Source organism: Carlito syrichta, unplaced genomic scaffold, assembly GCF_000164805.1.
Source record: "Carlito syrichta isolate Samal-C Ts95f unplaced genomic scaffold, Tarsius_syrichta-2.0.1 Scaffold307028, whole genome shotgun sequence".
Lineage (NCBI taxonomy): Eukaryota > Metazoa > Chordata > Mammalia > Primates > Tarsiidae > Carlito > Carlito syrichta.
In genome coordinates this window covers 685671-708395 of record NW_007251124.1, presented here as the reverse complement: position 1 = coordinate 708395, position 22725 = coordinate 685671, and the positions used below count along the sequence as shown (strand labels likewise).

Here is a 22725-nt window from a genome sequence, read left to right as displayed (position 1 = left end):
CCCTCCATTTTATTCTTTTGCATGTGGTTACCCACTGTTTTCAATATTGCTTGTTGAAAAGTCTGTCTTTTCTCTATTGTGTAGTGTTGGCATCCTTATCAAACTCATTTATTCATCTATACCAAGGATTTTTTTTCTCTGCTTCCTATTCTTTTCCATTAGCCTATACCTGTCTTTACATCAGCACTATATAATATTTTATTTTTATTTTTTATTTTTTAGAGGCAGGATCTTGTTCTGTCACCCAGACTGGAGTGCAGTGGTGTGATCATGGCTCCTACAGCAGTGAACTTCTAGGCTCAAGCAGCTTTCCGCCTTCAGCCTCCTGAGGAGCTGAGATGACAGGCTTGAACCACGTCTGGCTAATTTAAAAAAATTTTTTTGTAGAGACTAGCTCTTCCTATTTTGTCTAGACTGCTCTCAAACTCAGGGGCTCAAGCGATCCTCTTGCCTTGGTCTCCCAAGGTGAGCTTACAGGTATGAACCACCACTAGTTCCCCATCTTAATTAATATTACTCTCTAGTATGTTTTATAATCAGAAAGTTGGTGGCCACAACTTTGTTCTCCTTTTTCAATATTGTTTTTGCTACTTTGGTTCCCTAGAGATTTCATATGAATTTTAGGAATTTTTTTTCTATTTCTGTAGAATAAGCCATTGGGTTTTTGATAGGAATTGCACTGAGTCTTTAGATTACTTTGGGTAGTATATACATTTTCACAGAATTATGTCTTCCACTTTACAAGATGCCTTTCCATTTATTTGTATCGTCTTTGATTTATTTTAGCAAAATTGTGTACATTTCAGTGTACAAATTTTCACCATCTTGGTCCAGTTTATTCCTAAGTATTTTGTTTATTCTTTTGAGTGCTATAGTAACTGTAATTTTTTTTTTTTTTTGAGTTGGAGTCTCACTCTGTTGCCCAGGTGACCCCAACGTTGACCTGCTGGGCTCTGGTGATCCTTCTGCCTCAGCCTTCCAAGTAGCTAGAACTACAGGCATGCACTACCACGCCAAGCTAATTGTTTATTTATTGTGGAGACCAGATCTTGCCAAGGTGCCCGGGCTGGTCTAGAACCCATGGGCTCAGGCTCAGGCAATCGTCTCCCCTCAGCCTCCCAAAGTGCTGGCATTGCAGGCTGAGCCACCAAGCACAGTCATAATTGTTTTTTAATGTCTTTTTTAGATTGATCATTGTTAGTGTATTGAAATGCAACTGATTTTTGTGTGTTGACTTTGTACTCTGCTATTATTTCTAAAGTTGCTTATTCAGGGTAATTAAAAAAATTTTTTTGATGGTGTCTTTAGGACTTTCCACATATAAGACCATATAATCTGTAAACTGAGATGATTTTATTCTTTTCCAATTTGGATGATTTTTGTTTCTTTTTCTTGTCTAATTACTCTAGCTAGGACTTCTAGAGCTATGTTGAGCAGTAGTGGTGAGTATTCTTGTCTTATTCCTGATCTTAGAGAAAAAGCTTTTAGTTTTATGCCACTGAGTATGATGTTACCTGTGATTTCATATATGACTTTTATTATGTTGAGGGAGTTTCAGTCTATTCCCAGTTTGTTGAGTGCTTCTAAGATAAGTGTGTTGAATTTTGTTGAATCCTTTCTCTGCATCAGTTGAGATGATCATGTGGTTACTGCCTTTCATTCTGTTAATATAGTGCATTACATTGACTAATTGTTGTATGTCAAACAATCCTTGCATTCCAGGTATAAATCCCACTTGATCATACTGTACAATCCTATTAAATGGTGTTGCATTCAGTTATTGAGTATATTGTTAAGGATCTTTGCATCAATATTGATCAGAGATATTGGCCTATAATTTTCTTTTTTTTGGGTAGGGTTCTTGTGTGGTTTTGGTATCAGTGTAAGGCTGGCCTCATAAAATGTGTTTGGAACGATTCCCACATCTTCAGTATTTTTGAAAGAATTTGGGAAGACTTGCTATTAGTTCTTCTTTAAATGCTTCATCAAATTCATCCATGTAGACATATGGTCCAGAGTTTTTCTTTGTTGGGAGGTTTTTGATTACTGCTTTTAGTCTCTTTACTAGTTATGGATCCACTCAGATGTTTTATTTCTTCATGATCCAGTCTTGGTGGGTTGTATATTTCTAGAAATTTATCTGTTTCTTTTAGGTTATTCAATTTGTTGGCATATAATTGTTCATAGTTTTTTTCTTATAATATTTTATTTATGCAATATCAGTAGTAATGTCCCCTTCTTCTTTTACAGTTTTTATTATTTGAGCTATCTCCTTTTTTTAAGTTAGTCTAGCTAAAGTTTTCTCAATTTTCTTGATTAAAAAAGAACTTCGTTTTATTGATTTTTTCTATTGTTTTTCTATTTTCTACTTTGCTTATCTCTGCTCTAATCTTTACTCATTCCTTTCTTCTGCTATCTTTTCTTTTAACATGCTTTTTCTTTTCTAGTATTTTGAGATGTAAAGGTAGGTTGTTAATTTGGAGATCACTCACTGGGCTCTGTGGCTCAGCCTGTAATCCCATACCTTGGGAGTGAGTGGATTGCCTGAGCCCGCGGGTTTGAGACCCGCCTGGGCAACTTGGTGAGATCTCATCTCTACAATAAATCAAAAAATTAGCCGGGTGTGGTAGCGCGCAGCTACTTGGAAGGCTGAGGCGGAAGGATCGCAGGAGCCCAGCAGGTCAAGGCTGCGGTGGCAGGGAGTGGCCACTGCACTCCAGTCTGGATGATAGAGTGAGACTCCAACTCAAAAAAAAAAAATTGAGATCACTCTTCTTTTTTTAGTATTAGCAATAACTACTATAAACTTTCCCCTAAGTCTGATATTTGTGTTTTTAAACAATTTGTCTAAAGACATTTTCTAAATTTTCCTGTGCTTTCTTATTTAACCTATTGATTATTTAAGAGTGAATTGTTTAAATTTCCATACATTTGTGGATTTTTTGGTTTTTTATACTGCTTTTGATTTCTAGTTTTATTTCATTGTGGATCAGAAAGATACTTTGTATTATTTCTTTTTAATTTGTCAAAACTTATTTTTGCAGCCTCACATGTGATCCATCTTAGAGAATACTTCATGTGCATTTGAGAAGAATGTGTATTCTGCTGTTGTTGGGTGGAGTTTTCTGTATATGTTTATTGGGTCCAATTGATCTATACTGTTGTTCAAGTCCTCCATTTTCTTCTGTCTTGTTGTTCAATCTATAAATGAGAGTGGGACACTGAAATCTTCTACTATTATTGTACTGCTGTCTATTCATCCCTTTAGTTTTGTCAATGTTTTCTTCAAATATTTCGGAACAATGTGAGGTGCACAGATATATTTATAATTGTTAGGTATTCCTGGTGAATTGACCCTTTTATCATTATATAATTTCCTTCTTTGTCTCTTATGTCAATTTGTGTCTTAAAGTCTATTTTGTCTAATATAATGTAAGTGTAGCCACTTCTGTTCTCTTTAGTTTGTTTGAATGAATTTCTTTTATCCTTTTAGTTTTAGCCAATGTGTGCCCTTAGATTCAAAGTGAATTTAGTAGACAACATATAGTTGAATCATTCTTCAAATCCATTCAATCATTCTAAGTCTTTTAATTGGTAGGTTTCATTCATTTATATTTAAAATAATTTCTGCCAGAGAAGGACTTACTATTGCCATTTTGTTCATTGTTTTCTGTATGTCTTGTAGCTTTCTGTCTTTTTTTTATCTCTTGCTCCCTTCTTTTGTGTTTTATTGATTTTTTTTTTGTAGTGACATGTTTTTGTTGCCTTCTCATTTTTCTTTATGTATATTGTGCAAATATTTTCTTTATGGTTACCTTTGCAATTACACTTAAACACCTTAAAGTTATAATAATCTAGACTGAAAACAACTTAACTTCAATTGCATATGAAAACTGTACTATTTTACATCTCTGTCTCTCTTCCCACTTTATGTCATTGGTGACAGAACTTATACCTTTTATATGGCATGGCAATTAACATAGATTTAAAATTACTTTTTATACTATTGTTTTTAAAATTCTTTACAGATTTAAAAATATTCACACATTTTCATTGTAATACTAAAGGATTCTATGTTTGCCTATATACTTACCTTTACAAGGGAGTTAAATGTTTTTGTATAATTTCATGTTGCTGTTTACTATCCTTTTGTCTCAACTTGAAGAACTTCCTTTGGCATTTATTGTAGGACAGGACTAGTGGTGGTAAACTGCCTCAGTTTTTGTTTATCTGGGAAGGTCTTAATTTTATCTTCATTTTTGAAAAAACAGTTTTGCCAGATAAACTATTCTTGGTTGACAGGTTTTGCTTTTCTTTCAGCACTTTGAATATCCTATATCACTCTCTTCTGGCATGCAAAGTTACTGCTGAGAAATTCACTGATAATCTAATAGGAGTTCTCCTGCATGTGATGAGTTGCTTTTTTCTTGCTGTTTTCAAGATTCTCTCTTTGCATGAGTATGTGACATTTGACAGATTATGATGTATCTCAGTATAGGACTCTTTAGGTAAACTTTGAGTAAAGGATATTACCCTTTATAATGTGGACCGGCCTCATTAAATCAATTGAAGGCCTGGATAGAACAAAAAAGTCCATACTGCTTAAACAAGATGAAATTTTGCAGACTGCCTTTGGAATTTACCTGCAACAGTGTTTCTTCTGGGTCTCCAGCCCGCTGGTGCACACTGATTTTGGACTTGTCAGCCTCCAAAATCACACAAGCTAATTTCTTATAACAGATAATCTTTCTTTCTCTCTCTCTCTCTCTCTCTCTCTCTCTCTCTCTCTCTCTCTCTCTCTCTCCACATCTCTACACACACACACACACACACACACACACACACACACACACACACACTTCCTAGAGGTTCCTAGTGGTTTTATTTCTCTGGGTAATACTAATACAAGCCCTTCTGGTGAACGTTTTCAATTTCATTTGTACTTTTCAAAGTTTGACTCTCCATTTGGTTCTTTTTGTAAATTCTTTTTATTGGTGCTTTTTATTGGATGTAAAATTGTCATAATTTTTTCCTTTATTCTTTTTTTTTTTTTTTTTGAGTTGGAGTCTCACTCTTTTGCCCAGGCTGGAGTGCAGTGGCATGCATGCTCATGGCCACCCCAGCGTTGACCTCCTGGGCTCCAGCATTCCTTCTGCCTCAGCCTTCTGAGTAGCCTGGAACTACAGACATGCACTACCACGCCCAGCTATGTTTTATCTTATTGTGGAGATGAGGTCTTACCAAGTCGCCCGGGCTGGTCTCAAACTGGCGGGCTCAGGCAATCTACTTGCCTCAGCCTCCCAAAGTGCTGGGATTACAGGCTGAGTCACCGAGCCCGGCCTCCTTTACTCTTTCATCGTGTTTTCCTTTGGTTCTGTGAACATTTTTTTTTTTATTTTAAAGATGGGGTTACAATTCAGGATTAGTTATACAAGTGGTCATTGTACAGGTAAAGTTTGGGCTTCCCTTTGGTCCCCACAATTCTGTGAACGTATTTATAAAGACTGATTTGAAATACTTTTCTGTTAAATCTGACATCTGGTCATTCTCACTGGCAACTTCTATTTCTTACTTTTTTTTTTTTTTCCAGTGTATGATTTATATTCTTGTTTTTTGGCATATCTTGAAATATTTTGTTAGAATTGGATAATTTAGACACTACATTGCAGCAACTCTGGATATTGGTCTCCTCTACTTTGGGGATTTTTATTGCTATTTGCTTGTTTATTTGTTTAGTGACTGGTTAATTTTAGTAAAGACTGTTTTCTCTCCAAAAGTGGTAATACTGTGATAGTACTCTTCAGGGTGATGTTGCTTTGGGTATGTCCACAGTTACCCTGGGATGACAATTGTGCTGGCAGAGTTTTTTCCCAGTCTTTTTCTGACCATACCCAATTATTTTGTTTCAGTAATTGCTGACCAACTGTTCTACTGTTTTCAGCAATGCCTTGAGGCATAAATTTCTCTACAAATAAATCCAATCAAAACGTAGTTCCTTAGACAGAATGGTTTTTTATGTCAGTATTTGATATTTGTCCTGATCCCAAGAAGGCTCTCAACTGTCTTATCTTCTGTTTCTCTCTTGCTTACTAACCAGCCTACAGTTTAGGAACCATCTTTATTAGATTCATGAATTGCTTCTCAAGTATATTTCACCAAAACTTACACTGTTCTAGAGACTACCCTTTGCTTTAAACTTCTCTATGCTTGGTTACAAATAAAATCAGTTCTTTTGGGAAGGGATTAGGAGCTATTCTGCTTTATGGGTTGCTTATTTTTCTAGGGAAAAAAATCTCTGAGTCAGACTCTGGAGCTGGAGGTGAGAAAAATAGCATGTTTCTTTTTGAGCAAGAGATGCTCTAGATGCTGAACACTCAGTGGATGAGATCCAGCAGCCTGAGGTCCTCTTGACTTGCTTCTCCTATTTTGAAACTACTGCCTGACATGCTAGGGTAAAAGCTAACAACACTTTAGTATTCTCAGTGTGCTGTGCTCAAGATAGAGTCTTCATTATGTAGGGATGAAGAAAAAGTTTTGTCTCTGCCCATTGAAGATTTGCTTAAAATGAACGGACAAAAGGCAGATTCATAGGAGAAATAGGCATACAAAATTTATATAACATACATCATACAATGATTACCCAACTCCCAAAGAGGTTCAGATGCTTATATGCCCTTCTTTATAAGAGGAGAGACTGAGAGTCATCATTCCAGATTCCTTTATGTAGTGGCCTTATATTGAGGTACATGATTTTCTCAAATTGTCTCTTTTGATGGATGTTTGGATTAGTTCCCTCTTTTACATTACAAATAGAGTTGGAATAAATAGTCATGCATCTATTTTCCTTTTTATATTTGCTAGTAACTATTTGGGAAAGTTTTGTAAAAGTGGAATCTGTGCATCAAAGCTGAATAAATATATAATTTTTCTAGATATTGCAAATTTTCTTCCCTTGGAATTATATCTCTTCCCATTTCAATCAGCATTCTATGAAATAACTAATTTCTCTGCAACCTTGACAACAAAATGTGCTATCCAAGTTTTGAATTTTTGCCAATCTAGTAAGTGAAAATAGCATCATAGTGTAAATTTAATGTGTATTCCCCATGATATAAGTAAAGTTCATCACTTTTTCATGTGATTAAGAGTCACTTGCATTTCCTTTTCTGTTAAATATTTATTAATATCTCTAGATTATTTTTCTTATAGGCTTGTTAACCTTTTCCCCTCTATTTCAAAATTTTATTTATATGTATAATATAGTAACCATTAAACATAATATAAATTGCAAGTAAAATTTTCCCAGTGAATTATTTATCTTTTTTCTTTGATATGTGTACTTTTTGCAATGTAAAAGTTTTAAAAAATGTTTAGGTGATCATACTAATAAATATTTGTAATATTGCTTTTAGATTTTGAGCCATAGTTATAATATTGCCTACTCCTGGGTTATATAGTTCATCTATGGTTCTTCTTGTGCTCGTATGATTTCATTTTTTTTTTTTTTACACTTACAAACATTTGGATTATATTCTGGTGTACCAGATAAGTAATGAATTCAGTGTTATCTTTTTCCATGTGGTTGTTCAATTATCTCAATATCACAAGTTAATAAGTTAATCTTTTATTTATTGATGTGAGATTCTACCTTTATTGTAAACTAATTTTCATTTGCAACTGGGTTTGTCATAGGATTTTCTATGTCCATAATGAACTATTTCAGTTATAGAGGTTTTATAATATGTTTTAATGTCTCCTGGGCTACCTCCTTGCTCTCACTTTTGCTCTCATTTTTGGGGGAGTTTCCTGGCTTTTATTGATGCTTGTTCTTCTAAATAAACTTTATAAAAATTGATTTGCTTAGTTTTAGAAAAAAGTGATTATGTTGTCAGAGAAAATGCTGGTTTGGTGTTCACTGGTTATTCATGAACATGGAATTGGACAGGACACCAGACTCAGCACAGCAAGGCAGAATTTTATTGCAAACGAGTATAGCAAAGCAGAGTTCTTGATGTACGCTAGTACACTCCTAAGAATCAAGAAAAGTGAGCTGTTCAGAGAGTGTGATAGTCCCGTTTATTTGTTTGGTTTGGTCTTTTATAGTTCATTTTTCTTTGCCTTAGTCTCTGGTTTCGGTTGGTTAGTTCCTTCTCCAGCTTGTTTCCCCTTTATGGTTAAGTCATAAATCCTTCATGTGACCTTTGACATGACCTAGTGTTTAGGTATTGCTAATTCTACCTTGTTAAAATTACAAGTGTCTTTAAACAGTTTTAGGGCCACGTACCTTCTATCTTTTCATGATTTATTACCCAGGCCCAGGCTGACCGGCTGAACTCAGATGATCCTTCTGCCTCATCCTTCCAAGTACCTGAAACTACAGGTGTGAGCCACCACACCCAGCTAATTTTTGATTTATTGTAGACATGAGGTCTTGACAAGTTGCCTAGGCTGATCTTGAAGCCCCTGGCTCAGGTAATCTTTTCACCTCTGCCTCCGAAAGTTCTGGGATTACAGACGTGAGCCACCATGCCCGACTAGAATTTTCAAAAAAGTTTTTGACTTCCAGGAGTATATTATAGTTTATTTATACAGGTTTTGAAATTTCTTGTTAAGTTTATACCCAGGAATTTTTTCTCTTTCTTTAAAAATATTCTTTTCTAGCTGGGCTCGGTGGCTCAGCCTGTCATCCCGCGCCTTGGGAGGTTGAGGTGAGTGGATTGCCTGAGCCCATGGGTTCGAGACCCACCTGGCCAACTTGGTGAGACCTCATCTCTACAATAAATCAAAAATTAGCCAGGCATGGTAACGTGCGCCTGTAGTTCCAGCTACTGGGAAGGCTGAGGGGGAAGGATCGCCGGAGCCCAGTAGGTCGAGGCTGCGGTGGCCGGGAGCGGCCATTGCTCTCTAGTCTGGGTGACAGAGTGAGACTCCAACTCAAAAAAAAAAAAAAAAAAAAAAAAATATATGTATATATATATATATATATACATATATATATAGTTAGTGTTTTTTTTCTTTTCCTTTCCCTCCCTTTTCCCTTCCCTCCCTCTTCATGCTCCACCCTCTTTCTTTGTTATTGTTTGTTTGTTTGTTTGTTTTTTGAGTTGGAGTCTTACTCTGTCGCCCAGACTGGAGTGCAGTGGCCGCTCCTGGCCACCGCGGCCTCAACCTGCTGGGCTCCGGCGATCCTTCTGCCTCAGCCTTCCAAGTAGCTGGAACTACAGGCGCATGCAACCACACCCGGCTGGTTTTTTGATGTATTGTAGGGATGAGGTCTCACCAAGTTGCCCAGGCGGGTCTCGAACCCATGGGCTCAGGCAATACACTCACCTCAGCCTCCCAAGGCGTGGGATGACAGGCTGAGCTACCGAGCCCGGCTTTTGTTATTGTTAATGGCATCCTCTATTGCGTTATATTTTTTAATTTTTTGTATATATGAAAGGTATTTATTTTTGTGTGTATTTTTACAACCTGTCACTAAAATCTCATATCGCTTTGTAATAGCTTTTTCTTTTTTTTCTTTTTCAGGTATATAACCATAACACTGAATCATAACATAATTTCCCTGCTTTAACTCTTATGCCTTAATCTGTGTTTCCTTATTCATTAGTTTGACAACTGCCACCAACCTGATATTAAATAGCAGTGGAAATGCAGTAAAGAGTATCTTTATTTTGTTCCTGTCATGAGTAACAATGTTTATAGTGTTTCCTAACTAAAATGCTAATTTTTGGCCTGAAGTACATAGGTATTTTATGACGTTTGGGAGTGTCCATCAGTTCACATTTTATTGAGTGATGTTAGTACATTTGTACTAGTTTCATAGAACTGCTGTAATAAATTGCCACAAACTGGGTAGCTTAAAAGACAGAAATTTAATCTTTCCTAGTTCTGGAGGCCAGAAGTTTAAAATCAGTGTATCAGTAGAGCCATGCTTTCTCTGAAGTCTCAGAGAAGTATCCTTGCTTTCTAATCTAAGTTTCTGGTGGTTCCCAGCAATCCTTGGCTTGTAGCTGCATGTCTCCAATATCTGCCTCATCATCAGCTGGTCTTTTTTAGGACTCATCTTAATCTAGCATGACCTCATTTTAACTAACTACATCTACAAAAACCTTATTTCTAAATCAGGTCATATTCGGAGCTCCTGGGTACACATTAATTTTTAAGGACCCATTCAACCCACTACAAAATTAAATATACCTTGACATTTGTCAAATGACTTTTATGCATCTAGAAAGATAGTCATGTATAGTTTTTCTTCTTCTGTTTATCAATACAATGGATCTTTTTATTTTTATAACTAAATTGATACATAATATCTTACATATTTTGGGGGGTTATATGTGATCTTTTGTTATATGCATAGAATGTGTAGTGGCCAAGCCAGGGTGTTTGGGATATCTATCACTTTGACTATTCGTTCTATATATTGGGAACATTTCAAGTTCTCTCTTCTAGCTACTTTGAAATATATAATACATCAGTTACTTACTCTGCCATCAACATTAGAACTTACACCTTCTATCTAACTATGTGTTTGTGTCCATTGACCAACCTTTCTTCACCCTCCCCCAACCCATACACTCTTCACAGACTAGTATCTATCATTTTTTTCTCCACCTCCATGAGATCAATTTTTTAAACTCCCACATAAGACTGAGAAGATGTGAAATTTGTCTTTCTGAATCTGGCTTATTTCATTAGTATAATAACCTCCGGGTCCAGTTATGTTGGGTCTTATTAATGTCTTTCCTAATAATGAGTGATCTTTACATTCCTGGAATAAACCCCACTTGGACACTCTGTGTTATTATTTGTAATGTGCTATTAGACTCTATTTTCTGTTCATTTTATTTAAGATCTGGGCACTGAGTTTCATATATTTCATATGTAAAGTTGGCCCGTAGTTTTCATTTTTAGTGAAAGCCGAAATGTTTGTGAACAATGTTATCCTAACTTTATAAAGTGAATTGGAAGGTTTTCTTTCTCTATGCTTTGTATAGTATAAGTAACATCATGGGGTTTTTAAAATATATATATTAAATGGTTTGCTAGAATTTCCTAGTGAAAGTTTTTGAGCTCAGTGCTCTTTTTTTTGGATGTGCCTGCTAAACTATTATTTTCTTATTTATTTAGAGACAGGGTCTTCTTCTGTTGATCAGGCTGGTCGTGAACTCCTGATCTCAAGTGGTCCTCCTGCCTGAGCCTCCCAGAGTGTTTAGATTACAGACATGAGCCACCATGCCAGCTTTAAACTATTTTTCTTAAGTAAACAGTCTGTTTAGACTTTCTGTCTCTGGGCAGGTTAATTTGAGTATACTATATTGATCTACAAAATCTGCTTTCTCTAAGTTTTCAATCATTTGCTGAGTTGTGTTGTGTTTCCTCTCACAATTTTTCAAAAGTTTTTTTGTTTTGATGGTTATTTTCTCCAGTTAGTTGTAATTGTGTGTATTTGCACTTATTTTCTCTTCTTTTGATTAGGTTAGATAGAGGTTTGTCTGTTGACTTCAAGTACTCAGCTTTTTTGTTTGTTTATTTATTTATTTATTGGGTTGGAGTCTCACTCTGTTGCCCAGGGTGGAGTGCAGTGGCATGCTCCCTGCCACCGCAGCCTCAACCTGCTGGACTCCGGTGATCCTTCTGCCTCAATCTTCCAAGTAGCCGGAACTACAGATGCCCGGCTAATTTTTGATTTATTGTAGAGATGAGGTCTTGCCAAGTTGCCTGGGTTGGTCTTGAACCCCTGGACTCAGGGGCAATCCACTTGCCTCAGCCTCCCAAAATGCTGGGGTTATGGGCTGAGCTACCATGCCTGGCCTGTTTATTTATTAGTTCTACTTTTTTCTAATTAATTTTTTGAATTTGTCCCTATTAATCCTTTCTTTTGCATCCTTTTGGTTTTTGTTGTTCATTTTCTAGTGCCTTGAACTAAGTGTTTGATTCATTTATATTATTTTTGTTGTTATTGATATACTTTGCTTCTGATAAATGTTTTAGCTTTATCTCACAGATTTTGATCTGTCAATTCGCATTTTTGTCCTGTTCAAGAAATTGTGTGATTAAATTCTGTATTTCCTTTTTGACCTGAGAGTTATTTTATAGTATGTTTTAAAATGTTTAAGTGGAAAGGACTTTTATTTTTTATTTTGCTATTATTTTTTAGTTTTATTGTATGGTGGTCAGAGACTACTCTTTGTATTGTTGTAAGAGGACCCAAGTCCCCCCCATTTGTCACTGAAAAGCCAAACTCCAGAGAGAGTTGGTAGAAGGAAAAATAGTTTTTATTCAAAAGTCTGCAACTTGAGGAGATGACCGAGTAATGTCACAAAAAGACCACCTCAAATTTTTAGGCTGGCTGGAAGGGTTCTTTAAGAGATGTTTGGTAGGTGTGTGCGTCTTGTCTGATGGCTTATCTTAAATGGTGGTCCTTCTGGCTGTCTGATTGATGCTATCTTGGCTGCAGTCAGGTTATGGATTAACTATTGTGACTCTCTGAAGTCAGGACTCCATTCCTGATTTGTTTTAAAATTAGCCTCTCGAATTCTTAAGCAAGCACGTGATCAGATCAGCATGCACTAAGGAGGATGGGGGGAGGAACAAGGAAAGAGAAAGAGAAAAAAGTTTTGGAAGGGGTGATTTTTAAAAATATTTCAAAGCATAATTCCTTATGATATCTACACTTCAGAATTTATTGAGATTTTCTTCCTAGCTTAGGATGTGGTCAGTTTTCATAAATGTTTCACAGATAATACAAAAGAATGTGGGGGGGGGGGGTCGAGGAGGCACGCCGGACACAAACACCCTCACTACACTCTCCTCTCTCCTTGATTATTTCAGGAGCTCCAGGATCCATATTTTCTGTAAAAAAAAAAAAATTCCACTTTGTTCCTTCTGCAGACTGGTTTTAAAATTCATTAAATTATGATTGACATCCTTTTAATCTTCGATTTGGCGAAAAGCAAGGTTGGAGAATCCTATTATTGACCACATCCCTGATCTTGTCTTTCTGCCCGTGTAACCGACTCCCTCTAAGTTAGCCGAGGCTCTATCCGTTGGTCGGCCTGGAAGGAAGAGGCGCAGCGACTCAGAGGAAGACGTTGGTCAACCACTTCGGAGGCGCGGGGGGCTTTAGTTCGCGTCCGGAGTGGAGCCCCGCCCTCACCTCGCCGTCCTCCAGCGTTCCGGGCGGGGAGGAGGATTCCGCCCGAAAGGGGGCGCGATCACAGCCGGCGCGTCCTCCTCGCTGCTCGTTTCCCAGTCGCCGCCTCCCTGGGTCTCAGCCTCGGGGCCATAGGCCCACGCCGGGGTCCGAAACAGGGTGGCTGCGACGGACACCGACAGCTGCTTTTGTCCTTTGATCTTCTCTCGCCACCCGGATCGGGCAATTCTTCAAACCCGCGAGGAAAGAGAGGAGGGAGTGAAGACACAAGAGAAAATGTTTCATCCCGGGCTCTTCTAGCTGCAGCCGAGAAGGGTCTCCGGTCTGACAGGAGCAGGAAGATCCCAGGAGCATCAGTAGAAGCTTTCGGATGCAGTTTACTCATCTGTCGGCGAAGCGGGACATAAGACTTAGACTTAACATATCAGAAATAGTCAAAATAGGTTGAGTGGATTCCAGCTTATTGCCATTATTCTAAAACCTATTTTAAAAATGGTCGTGTTTTGTCTTGAATGTATTCCCGAGAGCGGTAGTACGCGAGGGGGGTGTAGCTCAGTGGTAGAGCGCGTGCTTAGCATGCACGAGGCCCCGGGTTCAATCCCCGGCACCTCCACTTTTAAAAAAAGCTCTTATTCTCCGTTTTTTAAACCTTTTCCCCCATTGCTTCGCGTCCTTTTCTTTGTTTAAAGATAAAGTAAACCTATTTCACAACGATTTGACGTTAACATTAGTGCTGCTAATCTTAATGATATTAATATTTCTACTCCTCAGGTTTGGCACTACTCAGGGTAGTTGCGTAAGCAAAAGGAAGGAACTAGAAGACTCGGCTCGTGATTCCAAAACTACAAACGTGTCACCAAATTGACGAGCCATTCACCTTTGGTTCTAGTTTGCAGTTTTATTATTTAAAAGGAAGAAATAAAGGGTAAGAATGGAAAGATGTAACAAATCAACAACAACAAAAGCACAAGCTTTCAAACAGTTTCCTCTAGTTTCTTTTGTTTTCTGAGCCGTGATTGGCCAAAATCATTGCAGGCTGAACATGGGGAAACTGAGAGCCTTCCAAACGGAAAGATTTAGAAAGTCATTTTCATTACCTAATGTAGAGTCGTCATACTTCTGCCAAAATAGCTCCATTGGGGAGTATATTCGGCTGAAAATCTCAAAGTGTAGATTAATTTTCAGTTTTGTCCTGTCTTCATTCTTAAATGAGAAAAATTGAACTTTCCTTAGATGATTTACGGAAGTAATTTACCTAAGACAGGTGCGCCCTCTATAGGAAAGTGATTTTCTAGATCCTAGTACCTGAGAACTTATTAGAAATGCAAAATCTGTTATCTACCCTATTGAACTAAAATCAGCATTTCAACAGAATCTCCAATTGATTTCTTCGCATATTAAAGTTTAAAAAGCACTATGATGTGAACTAAGAAGTTATGTATTATAAATGTATGGCTGTATTTTTTTCCAGTTTTCTATTCTAATGTAGAAAAAATAATTATGAAAATGTTTTCATAATACTGAACCATTTTTGTGCTGTAATCATTGACCCTGCTCCTCTCCTCTATGGTAATATGGTATTTGTTAATATTTTTTGAATCACTACACATGGTTGAATATGATGTGACAATTTCATTTTATTTTTAGTGAAAAATTTGCAAGTTTTGCAATAAAAAATAAGAGACTGTGCTAACTTCTAACATGAACTGAGAAGTTTGTGTGCTTGTCTCTGCTAACATTTTAAATAGGATGGTATCCTGTAATCACTTCAGAACTCAGAACTGCCTCCTCCTCATCACCTACCACCAAATTTTCAGGAACTCTTGTATGACACCTCCTTTGTGTTCTAAGACCTGTGATAGATTTTGACATTCCAAAACCCTTAGCAACCCTAATGGAAGTGTGAACTGAAGGATACAGGAATCATTGGAAATTTCCTGGTTCCCAGTATAGTGTCAGGCCACCTCTCTCCCTGCGAAGTGATTAGGAAATTTTCAAAGGAAAATGTAAGTTCCAAAGATATTCTTTCTTAGATTAGGATGTCTTGGCTTTGAGATTTACTTCTCCAAAGAAAGATCCAGAGCTAGAAAATACTGAGATGCCAGACCATCTTAATGTGGAAGATAGGTCATTTTCTGTTCTGTTGACATTTTTTCCTTCTACTTTCTTGTTTTCTAAGTACATTTCCACAGTGTCTGTCTGCCACATATTCTCACTGTGGCAGGAACAAATTATTCACAGGCTCCAACCACGGGAATTCATCATTTTATGAAGGAATATAGTCTATGCATGAAGGAGAATACCATGGACTATTACCATTGCTTTTCTGTATTATGTTAGGGCTCAGACCCAAATAGAAATATCTTTCCTGCTCCCAACAATAGATTTCTCCAAGGAAGTCCACCTGTAATTTAAGGGAGAAATGAATAGTATGCAAAAGCCAAGAGTTTAACATGAGAAAGTTACAGGAAATATAGAATGATGGTTTCAAAAAATTGGGGGTCAACAAAAGCATAACATATAACAGATTGAGGTATTTATTTAAGAGCAAGCAGTGGCTAATTATGGCCCAGGACAATAGTGACTTATTTTAAGTAAATTGTAGATGAATCTTGGAAAGCCAACTATGTTTTATTTTGAAATTCCATTCGTCAATGGGATCATCGTCGCTTACTTTTCTCCAGGGAAAAATTAAAGATTAAGGAGCTCTGAGAGGAAGGGGGATGTGGTTGTGCAAGTGACACCCTGGGTAAATGTGTGCGAGGTGGCAGGTGAGCAGGACCATTAACTATGCAATAATGTGGAAGCAGATGCTATCTGTTAGGTCATGCAGTTAATCTGATTCAAAGGATAGTGCTTTATTCTTTTGAAAAACATATTTATTTTTAATTTTTATTTTTCTAGAGACAGTCTCCCTCTGTTGTCCAGACTGAAGAGCAGTGGCATGATCACAGTTCATCTCAGCCTCGAACTCCTGGACTTAAGGATCCTCCTGCCTCAGCTTCCCAAGTAGCTGGTACTACAGGTACACACCACCACACGAGGATAATTTTTGTATTTTTTGCGGAGATTGATTCTCACTTTATTGCCCAGGCTGGTCTCGAACTCCTGGCCTCAAGCGATCCTCCTGCCTCAGTCTCCCAAAATGCTGGTATGGGCATGAGCCACCAAATCCAGCCCTGAGAGACATATTTAATTGAATAAAAAAGATTATTCAATTATTTACTGCTTTGTTCAAGAATTGCCCTTTCATATTTAATCAAAGTGGGAGATTTAGAGCAGTATAATAACCAGAACTCCCTGTCCGTGTCAACAAATTAAGACATAAACACCAAAAGAAATCACGAGTGTGAATTCAAATTCTAGAGCATAATATGAAAACTTTTTACATGACTCCACCCTTTTGATCTGTCATCTTTTAAAGAAGTGGCATTCAATCCATTACAATCTTCTCTCTGATCCTAAATGCATCAGAAATGCTATTCATATGTCTGCAGGCTTCCTGAATAGAGAAATTGAGTATGAAGGAGTTCTATCTCCTGAGATAAATGGTTAATTCATCAGAAGACACTAATATATTTAGAGCTTATCCTACTACTTCTCCATGGATAAATATTTTAGTGATACTATGAACAGATAACCTGCATGCTGTCGCAGAAAATTAATAAACAATTCTCACAGTGTTCAGTGTATCTTGGGACAAGAGAAAGACAAAAGAAAACATAACTTCCTTGTGAGGAACTTCTGGTAACCTACCCAGTAGATGGATTTCTCCAGGTGCAATTTATAGGATAATCCCTTGGTGACACTGGAAACTCACGATTATACTTTTACACTATTAAACAGCCTAGATAATTTTCTTCTCATCTTCCCAACACTTTCTCACACATTCCCCACAGCTTGTAGAGTTTTGTGAGGTGACACTTCTCTACTGTTCAACTTCAGTGAAACCTGTCATTTCTGTTTCCTCTAACCTATTCTACTAGCCCCATAAGCCATTTGAGGGAGAAATTCTTCCAAACCAACAAAGTGCTCTTAACTTCAAAAGATGTTCAGTGATATACTTATTAATATAGGCAAAGGCATACAAATAGACTGTGAGACAAAGCAGCAAATGTAAGAAGCCACGTTTGCTCATTTCTGCTGCCAACATAATTTCACAAGTCTCCCGACCCTGTGACAACTGTAGTTCTCCAGAAAGATGCTTTGAAGTCAAAACAGTATAGAGCACATGGCCCCTCATGTCTCTTGCCCAAGCCACTGTATTCCTTAAAGGATAAATGACCCTACTCCTTGTTTTTTCCTACACATAAGACAACATCTGACAGGGTTAGTGAGTATGACTCTGTAATCTATAACCATGTGTACTCTTGCACCAAAATTTGATGTGATTTTGCAGGTACTGAATCTCCATATCCCTTACATAAGCACTGGGCTGAAATACTATGCCAGAGAAGTCCGATAGAACCTCTCTAAAGAGCTGCTTCTGGGCTACTGGCCTCGGTCTATAATCCTCAGTAAGACTTTTTTTTTTTTTTGAGTAGGAGTCCCACTCTGTTGCCCAGGCTGGAGTGCAGTGGCATGCTCACAGCCACCCCAGCGTCGACCGGCTGGGCTCCGGCGATCCTTCCGCCTCAGCCTTCCAAGTAGCCGGAACTACAGTCGCGCACTACCATGCCCAGCTAATTTTTGATTTATTGTAGAGACGAGGTCTCACCATGTTGCCCAGGCTGCTCTCAGACCCGTGGGCTCAGGCGATCCTCTTGCTTCAGCCTCCCAAAGTGCTGGTATTAAAGGTTTGAGCCACCACACCCGGTCCTCAGTAAGACTTTTAGATAAAACTTTAATTCTTTAAAGGCTTAATTTTTGAGATGAGACCAAGGCGGGAGGATTGCTTGAGTCCAGGAGTTCAAGACCAGCCTGGGCAACATAGCAAGATCTCGTCTCTACAGAAAATCAAAAAATTAACCAGATGTGGAGATGCACAACGTAATTCCAGCTACTTAGGAAGCTGAGGCAGAAGAATGTCCTGAGTCCAGGAGGTAGAGGCTGCAGTGAACCGTGATCATGCCACTGCATTCCAGTCTGGGCAAGAGTAAGACCCTCCAACTTAAAAAAAAAAACTTGTTTATTCTTTCAACAAGACAACAATGAACGAAAAAGAGATAACACTTAATGGGAGTCTGGTACCAGGAAAATGAAACTTTCTTCTGTGAAAGTTTCAAGGTCATGGTGAAAAGCAGTGTATCCAGAGTTTAAGATCAGTCTAGTATGAAGTTCTCTTTTTTGCTTTTTACTACTATCAATGAATGTGTTCCCTTTTTCAAATTCCAAGACACTTTGAATTCTCATTCTGCTCACTCTCTCTATATGGATGCCTTCTGACCACTCCCACCCCCAAGTATTCAGGTTATAACACTGGGTTGAGTTCACTGTTACATCAACAGGAAGGATCCTATAGAAGAATACAATAAAATCAAGATGTCTAAAACCAAACTCACCTCCTCTTCCTAATCTTCTGTTACACCAAAGAACAACAACAATAAACCTATTTTCTTCTTTTCCTTCTGTTTGTTTAATAATCTGGCATTCTTATACAAGCGATCTTCAAAAAAAAAAAAAATTGTGGAGAATGCATATTATGAAAAAACTGTCTGTATTCCCAAAACTTTTAGCACTACAGTAAACTCATGCTAACTTGTTATACCATGTCTGAGCAGAATCTATGGTGGGACATTAAGAAAGATAAGACATCAGTGTGAAGAGCGCCTCATCAGAAAAAGGAATGATCATACACTGTTAGTAGGAATGTAAGCTAGGTCAACCCCTGTGGAAGGCAGTTTGGAGATTTCTCAAGGAACTAAAAATAGATTTACCATTGACCTGACAATCCTGCTACTGGGTGTACACCCAAAGGAACATAAATCATTCTACCAAAAAGACACCTGCACTCATATGTTTGTCCCAGCACTATTTGCAATAGCAAAAACATGAAATCAACCTAGGCATTCATCCACAGTGGACTGGACAAAGAAAATGTAGTACATATATACCATGGAATACTATGCAGCCATAAAAAAGAGCAAAATGGTCATTTGCAGCAACACAGATGCAGCTGGAGGCTATCACTCTAAGCAAATTATCACAGAAACAGAAAACTGAATACTGCTTGCTCTCACTCATAAATGGGAGCTAAACACTGGGAACACAGGCGCAAAGATGGGAACAACAGACACTGGGGACTCCTAAAGGGGGAAGGGAAGAAGGGAGAATAAGGGTTGAAAAACCTCCCATTGGGTACCATGCTCACCATGTGGAAGGCGGCCCCATTAGAATCCCAAAGCAGACCGGCTTGGAGGCTCAGCCTGTAATCCTAGACTTTGGGAGGCCGACGGGAGTGGATTGTCCGAGGCTGCAGGTTTGAGGACAGCCCAAGCACCTTGGTGAGACCTCTTTTCTACAATACATCAAAAATTAGCTGGGCGTGGTAGTGCACGCCTGTAGTTCCAGCTACTTGGAAGACTGAAGCGGAAGGATCACCGGAGCCCAACAGGTAGAGGCTACTCCAACTCAAAAAAAAAAGAAAAAAGAAAAAAAAGAAGCCCAAACCTTACCATTACACAATATACCTACATAACAAGCCTGCAGATATACCCCTTGAATCTAAAATAAATATATATTTTTTGATTTATTGTAGAGATGAGGTCTTTCCAAGTTGCCTAGGTTGCTCTCGAATGCGTGGACTTGGACAATCCACTCACCTCGGCCTCCCAAAGTGCTGGGATTATAGGCATGAGCCAGTGCGCCTGACCAATAAAATAATTAAAAAGAAAAAAAAAGACAGAGTCCGGGCTTGGTATCTCAGCCTGTAACCCCAGCATTTTAGGAGGCCCAAGTGAATGGATTGCCTGAACCCGCTGGTTTGAGACTAGCTTGGGCAGCTTGGTGAGACCTTGCCTTTACAATAAGATCATTAGCCTGGCATGGAAGCGCATGTCTGTAGCTCTGGCCACTTGGAAGGCTGAGGTGGAAGGATCGCTGGAGTAGAGCAGGTCGATGCTGGGGTGGCTGTGTGCCACTGCATTCCAGCCTGGGCAACAGAGTGAGACTCCAACTCAAAAAGAAAAGAAAAGAAAAGAGCTCCTATTAATGTAACATGAATTCTGTAAAATTGAAGCAAGAACAAACAACAAATTTATGGTAAAGCATGGGTGAAAGAAAAGTGAAATTGTTGATGCTTTATTGAAAGCGTATGGAGACAATACCCCAAAGAAATCAGCAGCTTGCAAATGAATAACTTGTTTTAAGAAGGGACAAGACAGTGTCAAAGATGAACTCATAGTGGTAGACCATCCATATAAATTTTCAAGGAAAAAATGAATCTTGTTCATGCCCTATTAGAAGATGACCAACAGTTAACAGCACAAACAATAGCCAAACTGCAAACTCTCAATTGGTTCAGTTTACACAATTACAACTGAAAAATTAAAATTTCCACTTGATGGATACCAAAATGGTTACATCAGATTAACTGCAGACAAGAGCAGAGCTTTCAATGAAAAGTTTAAACAAGTGAGACCAAGATCCTGATGAATTTCTTTCAAGAATTATAACAGGAGATGAAACATGGGTTTACCAGTAAAATCCTGAAGACAAAGAACAATCAAAGCAGTGGCTACTAAGAGGTGAAAGTGGTCCAGCAAAAGTGCACTGGACAAGAGCAAAGGTCATGGTAACATTTTTTGAGGGATACTCAAGGCATTTTGCTTGTTGACTTTTCTGGTGGACCTTAAGTCTTTAGGAGCAATTACTCAGTGTATTACGCACAGGATCCTTAAACTCACAACAAGTGTGCCACCATTAATAACAAAACAAAGCAAAACAAAACTCATGTTAGCTTTTATTTTCACTATTATTGAAAGAAGGAGAGACAGAAAAAGGGGGACAGGACGAGGAAAATTTGCCTTCACTTTCTTTGTTTTCTGTAAAGTTCTTGGGACAAGGAATCAAATGTCTTCCCACTGATTTCTCCACTTATCTCCTTTCTCTATTGCCAAAAGTTTGGACCGACAATAAGCCACAGAGGGCAGGGAATACTAGGTGAATGAGTGGGTGGATGTTACCACAGAATGATGACTGTCAAGGAGCTAGAGTCCTGACAAAGAAAGGTGTGGGGTGCGGGTGGGAGTTTAGGGGGAAATCTGTTTTAAGTGAATTCGATAGCTTACGTCTGCCAAATGGCTATTTTATACTACCCAATTTTCTTTTATTTTATTACTCCTTTTATTTTTTCTTTTAAAATCTCTAAATAAAATAATGTCTGGAAGCTGACCAAGATGGCTCATGCCTGTAATCCCAGCTACTTGGGAGGATGAGGTGGGAGGATTGCTTGAGACCAGTCATTTGAGACCAACCTGGGCAACAGGGCTTCCAGGGATGTTTAATCTCAAACTCTCCCCTATCTTGTTGCTCCTCTTTCCTGATGATTAGTAAAGAGGAAATGGAGTTTTGTCTGCCACCCTCACTGTTTCTTTCCCTACTGGGGCAGTTTCTCATCACCTCTTGGTTCAGAGAAAGAAATTCAGTCTCTTTCAGATGTCATTAGTTGATTAACTTGCAAGAAAGGAGCATGAAAAGGAAATACAATAAAACATGCTAAATTCTAATATAAGTTGGGAAATTTTGTATCTTTATCTCTGCTTAGTAGTGTTCAAAATGGAATGGCAACTACCTGAGAAGCACATATTGTCCACACTTTGAGATCATTTTATCACACCATGCTGCCTCTTTCTCAATAACTAATCATCAGTAACAGTGAAATATATATTATATATGTCATATGTATATGATATATATCAGACAAGAATTATTATTTCTTTAAACTATTTGACACTATTTTTCAGGTTTTATATCTTTTTATCCCTAAATACTTCCAAGTGTATTTCTTAAGAACAAGGTTTCCTCGCCACAGCACAGTCATCAAATTCAGTAAATCTAACATCGATAAAATAGTATTATCTAATATACAGTCCATATTAAAACTTAACTAATTGCACCAATAAAGCCCTTCATAGAAGGTTCTCTTTCAAACTAGGATACATTCCAGGATCACATAATGATCCTCATTAAAATTTTACTCATCCTTTTAGCATTGACTTATAAATTTTGCCTGCATCTATCATTCTGATGATGGCTAGGTGGGCATTCTCTCATATTTTTCTTACTTCTACATTTATTAGTTGGCATACTACTGTAAGAAAAGCTTTTCTTCTTCCATATTTATTTATTTAAGTATCCAAGGATGATAATCATTTATTGTCATCATTAGTGCTCAAAGTGTCCCAGATTTGGCCAGTGAGAATCCCTTCAAGTTGGCATCTGTGTCCTTTTGAATCATCCCCATCATTTTTGAGCACTTACAATCTGGCACAGCAAGATTTCTTAGGTTCGTCTTGTAGTTTTCCTGACACAGTCATGGAGTTAGTCTAGTTGATACTAATAGCTACTTTCTTTCCTTTTTTTTTAATTTTTAAATTTTTTATATTTGATTTTAGCAACTACTT

At 37.9% G+C, this 22725-nt stretch overlaps 1 non-coding gene across 1 annotated transcript; it reads left to right on the top strand.

The window, feature by feature from the left end:
- Positions 1-13703: 13703 nt before the first annotated feature.
- On the top strand, positions 13704-13775 carry TRNAA-AGC. Its single transcript has one exon. It is a non-coding gene; the product is annotated as a tRNA-Ala (tRNA).
- Positions 13776-22725: the final 8950 nt, after the last annotated feature.